The sequence below is a fragment of the Pseudopodoces humilis genome, chromosome 4 (genome assembly GCF_049639895.1).
Source record: "Pseudopodoces humilis isolate 2021_Gansu_Grassland_sample_001 chromosome 4, ASM4963989v1, whole genome shotgun sequence".
Taxonomy (NCBI): domain Eukaryota; kingdom Metazoa; phylum Chordata; class Aves; order Passeriformes; family Paridae; genus Pseudopodoces; species Pseudopodoces humilis.
Genome location: NC_142203.1, coordinates 69031054 through 69040239, shown reverse-complemented (window position 1 = coordinate 69040239; position 9186 = coordinate 69031054).

Sequence of the window (9186 nt, the reverse complement as noted above, 5' to 3'; positions counted from 1 at the left end):
GTGCAGGCAGTGGGTCTGCAGGGAAGTGAGGGACTCCTGAGGAGCAGATTACACCTCCCTTCACAAGCACGTGAGAAAGCTCAGTGCACTTCAAGCACAAGCAAATGGCTAATGAGTGAAGGAAACTGGTGTTTTATTGTGCAGTATAATAGGATAGCACAGCAAAACACAATAAAAGGCAGACAGCCATATCCCCGCAACATAAACCTGGCTGGGCTTTGGAGCACTTGGGGTCTATTACACGAAACTCCGTGGCCTGGGGAAGGCAGAGGATTTCTGCTCCATTTACTGACATTAGGCAGGGCTGCTGCTAGGTTCACCCCATTACAGCCACCTGGCCAGCTCTCCTGTAAGTTTTCTCTCCCTGAGATATCCCTGGAGGTATCTCAGGGTATTTACACTGGAGAGCTGGATGCTCCTGTAAATGCCACAGGAGTTAAACCCAGTCCTTCCCCAGTCTGGCTGCCTGTTGAGGTTTTTTTTGAGCATGGCTTTCCTCTTACCCCTTTTTTTTTTTGTTCTGTAACCCAGCCCCCGCAGCTCAAGGCTCCCCAGGTGGCTGGTACAGCCCCAGCCCTTTTGCTCTTGTGAGGCCGTGGCTGACGGCTGTGCTTGCTTTGACTTCTCACCAGCCTCTTTAGAAGATGAATGAGCCTTGTTAATCATCAAGTGGCTCCAGCAGAGGACTAGGGGATAACATGCCTGCCCAGAACCAAGAAACTGGGTTGTCTTCTGTCCTCTGCTTTGATGCCTTGTAATGCATGTCACACCGCAGAGAGGAAGATTCAGAACTTTGCAATTAGGGCTGAATTGTTAGTATTCATTAGGCATATATTGTTCCTGAGCTGCAGAAGCCCTGGGCTCTTTCAGACTGTGCTATTCAGCATCCCCATGAGCAAAACCTTCTCTTTGTTTCTATTCCCAGCCTCATGTGCACCCTTCCCTGCTTCTGACCATTCCCTCTCTGATGCTGCATTCTGGGCTGTGCTCGGTTGCTGGTGGTCCTTGACATCTCCATCTGAGATGTGGGAGAAGATGAGTTCCCAGGCGCATGAGAGCTGCCAGAACAGAGATGACCTGTGCTGGGGAATTTGGGTTTGTTCCATGGCAGAGACCTGCCCATGGCTCCACAAGCAGTGCAGATAGGGTGCTCTGCCAAGGTAAATTTTCATCCCCAGGTAATCCATCCCATGCTGCTCCATCCCTCCAGTCACCCTTTCTGCTGCAGAAGAGCCCCAGCCTGGGTAACTGCTCCCTACCTGGATCCTCTGGACCTCTTCCAGCTTCATCTGGATGCAAGATAAGGAACAGAGCCACACCCTGTGCCCCAATCAGAAGTGTAGCAGCTCTGTTCCACACCAGAACACGTGCCTCCCTAATAATTCCTGCCTCTTGCGTTGTAATTTCCATCACCACAGTTCACCAAGCTGACATTTCACACACAGACATCTGCCCCTCCACGACTTTTTACTGTGCAGCAGCGTAGCTGGGCTCAGAGCACAGGAAAACCTAAGGAAGCCTTTTAACACAGTCTTTCTTCCACAGGCTGGTGGAGCAGCGTGAATGGCTCCTGACAAACACCTGCTGTATAATATACATGAGTACATGCTGCAGAACCTGCCCTCTCTTCCTGCCATGCCTGCATTCCCCACAGCTGTGTTTCACCCATTGCTGCTCCAGGCTGCCTGCACGAACCTTCCCAGCAGGAGAGAACTGAAAATCACCTGGGGCTGCTCCTGTGGTTTTTCCCTCCCTGGGAAGCAGTGAGTCCTCTGCAGGGTCAGCACACGTGTGTGGCTGTGCCAGTGGGCAGTGACATGGGGATTGTGATGCTCCCCGTAGGATGTAGGCTCTCCATCAGGGCTCCTTAGAGCAAGAAGTCCCACAAGAGAGCAGGAGACATGCTGAGAAATCACCACTGCTCTGCAAGACAGACATAGGAGCCCAGGGAAGGAAGAGGGGGTAATTTCCCCTCCCCAGTGCTGTCCTCAGCCACCCTTCTGGTAATAATATCTCACCCTGTTACCCAGAGCCCATCTCTGTGCCCTTGCTGTGCTTTGAAATGCTGTCTTAGGGAAGCACAACTTCACATGAGACACCTGAAGGCAAATGGACTGGTTTAAAATTATTTTAAAATCCTGAAGACACCCCTGATAGGATGGAAATGCATGGGAGGGTGGAGGTAGGGCTGTGGGAAGATCCATATGGTGGGGTGAGCTCAGGCATTTGATTGCTGAAGTGCTGGGGGAGATGTCTGTCCCAAAAACCTGTAGTGAAAAGAAACAGGATGCCTCGGGGATGAGGCTGAGGGCAGCCCAGCTGTGCCCAGAGAGGCAATGGCAAGTAATAGGTTAATAAGGCAGAGAAAAAGTTCTGCCTAAATATAATCACCATGTTGCAGGGTGGTTAGGCCATGTCCCCAGCAGGTCATTCTGGTCCTGTCCTGATCCAGTTGCAGCGACACGAATAGCCATCTGTGAGTTTTGGTGTGGAAAATATTACTAATTAAAATTAAAAAAAGGAAAGCAAAACATCTGTACTCGGCAGCATCTGTCATTCTTGCTTCTTCAGGGCATCGTGCTTGGAAACTTTAAAACAAGAGAGTATTTTTAGTTTGAAAAAAAAATTAAAAGCACAATTTTAAAATTATATAAAAACAAAAAAAAAATAAAACCAGCCCAACTTTTTTTTTTTTTTTCTTTCCCATTACTGCCTGTGCAGTCTGGAGAAGTTTTGTGAGTTCCTGCCAAGGAGCAGAGCATGGGGAGGGAGCGGGTGTGCAGCAGGATAGGGGTGGCAGTTCTACCCCTCCACATCAAGACCTGGCTTCTTTCTACAAAAAGGAGAAAGCTGAGCAGGAATAAAGTCTGACTCCAGTGCTGCCTCTGCCCCTCAAACTACTTATGGTGTCACACACGTTAAAATCAATGTTTTGTTAATTAGGACAGGGCTGGGTGGAGACCAGACCAGTGTAAGAAAACTGGGAAATTTTAAGAAGTCTTTCCCTGCTGGCATATTGGAAGAATAAATAATAAGTTGCCCATGGCAAGCCAGTGGGAGACACTGTTAATTAACCCTGGTGAAAAAGGAGGGGGGAAGGCAGAGAAGAAAGCAGCTGGCACCAAGGAAGGGGCAGTCATGCAGGTGGTGTGTGCCCTACCTGGGTGGTCACAGCCCCCACGACCCCAGTTCAGCCCCATGGTGCTCCCCTCTGCTCTGTCCCTCCTCCTCCCCACCCCATGGACATCCCTGGTCCTCAGCCACCACCCAGCAGCACCCCTGTCTTAGAGGTACTGTGTACAATCTCCAGAGCTCTGGAAAACAGGAAACCAAAGGCAAACATTTGCCTAAGCATCATTCATCTCCCCTACATATGGACATGCCCTCCTCTCCTCTGCACTATAGCCCTTGCTGCATGCTGGCAGAAGCCTCACACTTCGGGGGTGGAGGGTGGCCTGCTCCAGAGACAGCCCCAGAGCTGTTCCTGTGGATCAGTTTGATTCCTGCAGCATCTGGGATGAGCTAGTTGGGAAATGGCAAGGCTTTTTTAAAGGGCAATGTAATTGTTTGCAGTTTTTCTCATGAATATTTTCTAGATTTTAAGGTTTGGGTTTTAGCTTGTGGTTTTTTGTTTGTTTTTTTTTTAAATGGTGGCAAAATTACCCAAGGGCTTGGTGGTTGCCTGCCTTAATCCTGAGAATTTTGCAGTTATTAATTGTAAACTTTAAAGATTGTGAATGAAGCTGAAATCCTTGTCTGGCGGGCTGTGTCTGCAGCAAACATGGAAAGCCCAAGAGGACAGGACCAACAGGGAGGTTTGGGATCCTCTGTAACAGTGCTGAGTGCTGCAGGATGCTGGCCAAGCTCCCTGCATTATCCAACCTGTCCTTTACCCCATGGATCACCCACTTCCAGTTTTGCCCATGCTGGTTACACAAGCGTTTGAGAGGCAGGCTCATCGTTTCTTAGCTGCTGCCAAGATTAATGGTAGTCACCCATCCTCTCCACCCAAGGCAAACTTAAACACAGGGAGGGAAGTCCAGGTGGGAAGTTCCAGGATTTATTCAATGGCCAGATGAATAAATGCAATTCAGTGCAGACATAGCACTGGCTTCCTTTCTTTACTAGGTAGGCTCAAACCAAGTAATTTCTAGGAGTAACCTGTGAGGAGGTACAACTGGTTTTCCTATGCATTTAGTGGTCTGTATGTGCACTGTCATCTGAGTGGCATTTGGGAAACCTGAGGGGGATGTTCTCTTCCTGGGAGCAGACACCATCATCTGCTGAGCACAGCGGAGAGCACAGGGACCATTCGGGTATCTCCTATCCTCTTGTCCTCTCAGGAACAACACTTCCCTGCCCTGCATCCTGCCCACCACCTGTGCCACAGTCATCTTGGCAACTAACAGCAAGGGGGGACAAGATGTAAGTCTGGAAGAGACATGTGCTGTCCTGGGAGGGGGTGTCCCAATGATTATCCCCCACAAAAGACAAAAGAGAGAAATGGAAAATCAGTGGGAAAATTAGTATAATAATTCCAGGCACGAGTTGTGGAGGGGCAGGGAGAAGCTCAGGGGCAATCTGTGACTCTGAGAGCCTTTGCACTTCCCAGATAGATGGCACTTGGCAGAGGCTGCTGTCCTGCTGCTCGTGTTTGAAGCCTGGCTTGCTTTTCTTGGGGAGGACAAGCCACGGAGGGGAAGAGGTAAACACTGCCAGCCCCAAAATGTCCATTATCAACCCACAGCTCTGCCTGTGGGCTTGGGGCTGCAGGAAACATAGAGGGTTTTGGGCAGCGAGCGAGGGTTTGTTATTGCCGGGGCACTTGGGAGCTCACTGGGCAAGGCTGGGCACAGGGACACATGGCAAGTGCTGCCAGGGAAAGGGCACCAGTTTTTAGTCCCTGTTTGTTTGTTTGTTGCCCTCACATGGAGGGCAGCTGCTGTGCAGGTTTTGGGGGTTTTGATTATTTTCTGAAGGGTTTCCAGGCCTGCTTGCCCAAGGGTCTGGGATGTGCCAGCCGTGCAGGGCACATTCATGTGTGGAATCACCGAGCACGCAGAGCCGGCGCAGGGACGGAACAGGAGCATAACCCCACATTGCCTCAGCTGCAGCCCATTAGCTGACCATGCTCTCTGCTCCTAAATCATTTCCTGAAGGGCTTTTTGAAACCAAAAGGAAAAAAAAAAATCCCCCTCAAGATGGTGGTGGAGGGGAGGGGGGGAGGGGAGAAAAATGGTGAAAAGTTCAAACACAGCCTGATGTCTCGGAGCTGCTTTCATGCCCGGCTCCATCTACCAGGGGCTTCGTGTGGGTGTGCAAAAGGTAAAGCTGAGCACAGGCAAACCCTCCCCTCCACGGGGGTGGGAGCCCAGGGACCCAGACTAAAGCTTTATTTTTTTTAATTTTTTTTTTTTCCTGCTTGTGACTTTTTAGCAGTCCTTAGGGGACATTCCAAGTATGTGGCCAGGCATGGAGATAGTTTAAAACACATTAAGTTCACGGACAAGGTGTCATTAGGGCTTCTTTGGAGGAGGAGAGAGGGAGGAATTATTTGAAGTTCATTTGCCCAGAGGGAGTGCTCTCTGAAGAGGAATGGTTTCGGGGCACGGCGGGTCTGGTTCAGGGTTTTTGCTCTTCCTGCGACTTAGAGGAGTTGTTTCGTTTGAAGACCTTGGTTCTTACGGTGCAGGACAGGACAGAGAACAGAAAGCATTGAAAGTATTTTGCCTGCCCTGCGTTTAAAGTTGCTCTCCCCAGACTGTCTAGGAGAGCAGGTTGGAGCCGCAGAGTCCTGTTTCATGGGAAATATCAACCTCTTTGTTGTTGTTGTTCCAAACAGGAATGAAAAATGTAAATTTCTGGTCAAGCAAACATTCCTCAGGGCTGTTCTGGAAAATTGAAGCGACACTTTCTCAGCATTTTTTTTCTATTACAATTCAACATGCAAATTTGGTGCGTGATATATATTACATAACATAATGTGAGCAAATTGCAATGGAATATAAGGCATCAATCTAAATCCTTAAGTTGAATGGTTTCCCCTAAATATGTTACCGAAATGATACCTTTCTGGCAAAAGGTTTGGATTCTATTGAAAGAGCTTCTTCTTTTGTTTTGGAAAATTTGCCTGTTGCAAACAAATCTGAGCTGTCCACAGGCATCGTCCCAAGACAAGCCTGCCCTTCCTCGGGGCCATCCTTCCATCAGGACCATCTCCTTTGTGAGGAATGGGCTCCTTCCACTGCTCCCTGCTCAGATTTTGGAAGACCTTCCTTATGGCAAGGGCTGGAATTTTACCAGTTTTGCTGGGCTCCTTTATACCTGTCACGGACTTTCTGGAAAAGGCAGGAGAAAATTGTCTAGACCTAGAAGAGCTCCTCTTTAATCTTTTTCCCTGTAACAAGTCTGCAATTAAAGCTGAGTTTTGCTTGCTGGGTTGTTTGTTGGTTATTTTTTTTTTCTTTTCTTTTTGTGCTGTTGTTCATTTGAGCATTTATGAAATCAGACTTTTCCAAGCCCTCACAAGCAGAAATGCTGTTTCAGTGCATGTACTAAAGTGTATTCTGGATGCTGAGGAAGGTGAGGAAGGCAGGTAAGCCTCAGCTGAAAGTCACTGCCCAGCCTTACCTCAGCAATGGGCTGCCCCAGAGTGATGTCCAGGGGTCTGGAAATATCCCTGGTGAAACCTCAAGAGGAGACAGGGAAGGGCTGTTTTGCCCTGAAAAAAATCACAAGCTAAAAAGAAAGCAGATATGGAGTGACTCCTAAACCATCTAGACCTGAGCACTATTCCCAGCACTTTAGGAAGGAAAAAAGCATCTTTTGAGGACACGACTGACTTTGGATTCACATTGCACACTTACTGCTGCAGACCTGCCTCAGGCTTAGGAGGCACACAAACCTGAGCATCCCAGGCTGGCACTGTGCTTGTCCCTACAGCTTGGTGAGTGTGGGGGTCATGATTCCTTGGGGAACATCCTTGTTGTGCAGGCTGCAGCATGGAGTCAAAGCTGGGCTGCTGTGGGGCAGCTGCAGACTTCAAGAGTTGCCTCAATGCAGCAAGAAGCCCTTCAGCTTCCAAAATACTTTCCCTCCTGCTCAACACCCCACTGGTGACCCAGACCGTGTATGAGGACTACAAGAGCTTCTAATGTCTCCTTTTAATTCAATAAAGCACTGAGGAAAGCAGAGTTACCTGTGTCTGTAGGTATGGGATGGTTTGGGGAGGTATATTTTTTAATGATAATCGCTCCAGTGAGGGCTGCAGGAGAAAACAGCCTTAGCCTGTTTTTCTCCCTAAAGAAGTCACCAGATTGGCAGATTAAAATCCAACACAGGGGGAAATATTGCAACAAAGCTGGGGTGGGGTGGGGCAGGACTTGAGCCCCAGCTCTGTGAGAAGGAGAGGTGTCAGAACCACTCCAGGATAGCACTGACTGGAAAAACAAAACCTCGCAAATCTTTAAAAATGTCTCTGTAACACTAAAGGAGGACTGTGGGGCCTGAGAACAAACTCTCTGTGATCAAAGCCTCCCCTAGAAGCTGCTTGCTGCGAAGTGATGCTTTGATGATGTGTTACCTGTTCAGTAGCTGGCAGGGCCCCCCTGGATCAGGCATCACCCCCAGCCCTGCAGCCCCTGCCCTGCAACAGCCTCGTTCTCTTGCTGGGGCAAACTGTGCTGGGCAGAAGGCTGCTCAGCCCACAGGATCTGTGCCTCCCAGTGTGCCAGGACAGACCTGGAAGCTGCCCTGAAAGGCTGCAGGAGATCCCTAGTCTGCACTGCTGCAGCTGGACTTGCTGGAGGATGTGGATGATGTTTATCATCATGGATGATACCCATCTGCTTCTAAATCAGGAATAGTTAAAATTGTTCTCCTGTCTCTGCACAGCACAGACCAGGGAGAGCATCTGCTCTGAAGGGCTTACAGTGAAACCGTGGGGTGAGACAGCAGCTGGAGGCAGAGGAAATAACTGTGGATAGAATCAGAGTGGTTTGGGATGGAAAGGGGCTTTAAGATCATCTAGTTCAAACCACCCTACAGTGGGCAGGGATAGCTTTCAAATCAAGCCAACAAGAAAATTATCTGCACACTTATGAACAGGGTGGTGTGACAATTCAGACATCTAGGCAGGACTAGAATTCTAGGGAAAATTAACATTTTCTTTCAAACTAACTGACATCATTGGAAAAAAACCCCCAGGTTTTCTTGGGACACATCAAACCTTTTCCAGGTATCAGACAGAAAGAGCAGACTTCAAAGAGAAATGCAAATGGGGAAGCATGGCTCGAAGTTTAATTGGACTTGTTAATCAGCTAGACTGGGAAAGTGAAGAAGTAGCTGATACTTGAATATAGGGGAGAGCCTGGCCTCTGTCCCACTGAGCCAATGGGGCAGGAGCACAGGTGGATCACCACACTGCCCCAGTTTGATTCTTAAAAAGAGAATAAAATCAGGTAAATTACTCACTCACCTTCCCTGTTGAGGCAACAGGTACCCTGGGGACTGGGTCTGCCTGGTTCTGCTGGTGCAGCTCTCATCCCCACTGGGTATCAGCTGTCACAGCACAGGGGGCCCTGAGAAGCTGCAGAGCTGGGCTGACCTGGGATGAGTGCCCTCATGGATAGCCTGTCTGGGCTTCACAGATGTGTCAGAGGAGACCAGAGATGGGAGTTTTCCTTTCTACTGAAATATCTGATATTTTTCCAGCAGAGACATCATGAGGGATCCCACTGAGCTTTTGCTTTTGGGAAAGTGTGTGTCAGGAAATCAGAATACCACCCTATTTCTGCATGCTGAGAGCCCATTTGGGGAACACAGCCTCTTCTTGGGGCTGAAGAGGGATTTGTGCTGGGATTTGGAGACAGAAACAGGCATGTCTGCCCTCATGGTGGGAGAACAGGAACTGGCAGCTGCAAGTACCAGCAATGCTTGTTCCTGAGGTGAAATCATATTTAAAAGCCCTGGTCCTGATAAGTCTGACAGTCTCATTTTCACACTTTTGGTCACTACAGAAGAAAACGGAAAGTCTTCCCATCCTGAAGCACTCCACTTTAACTTCCTGAAATTGATCCAAGTGATTGGAACTGTGAAAGCATCTCCTTGGAGATTGGCATTGCTTTTGAGGGTGTTTCCCTCCAGGAGCCCAATGCCTGTTTTTCTCACTGGGTCCTTCTCCTGTCT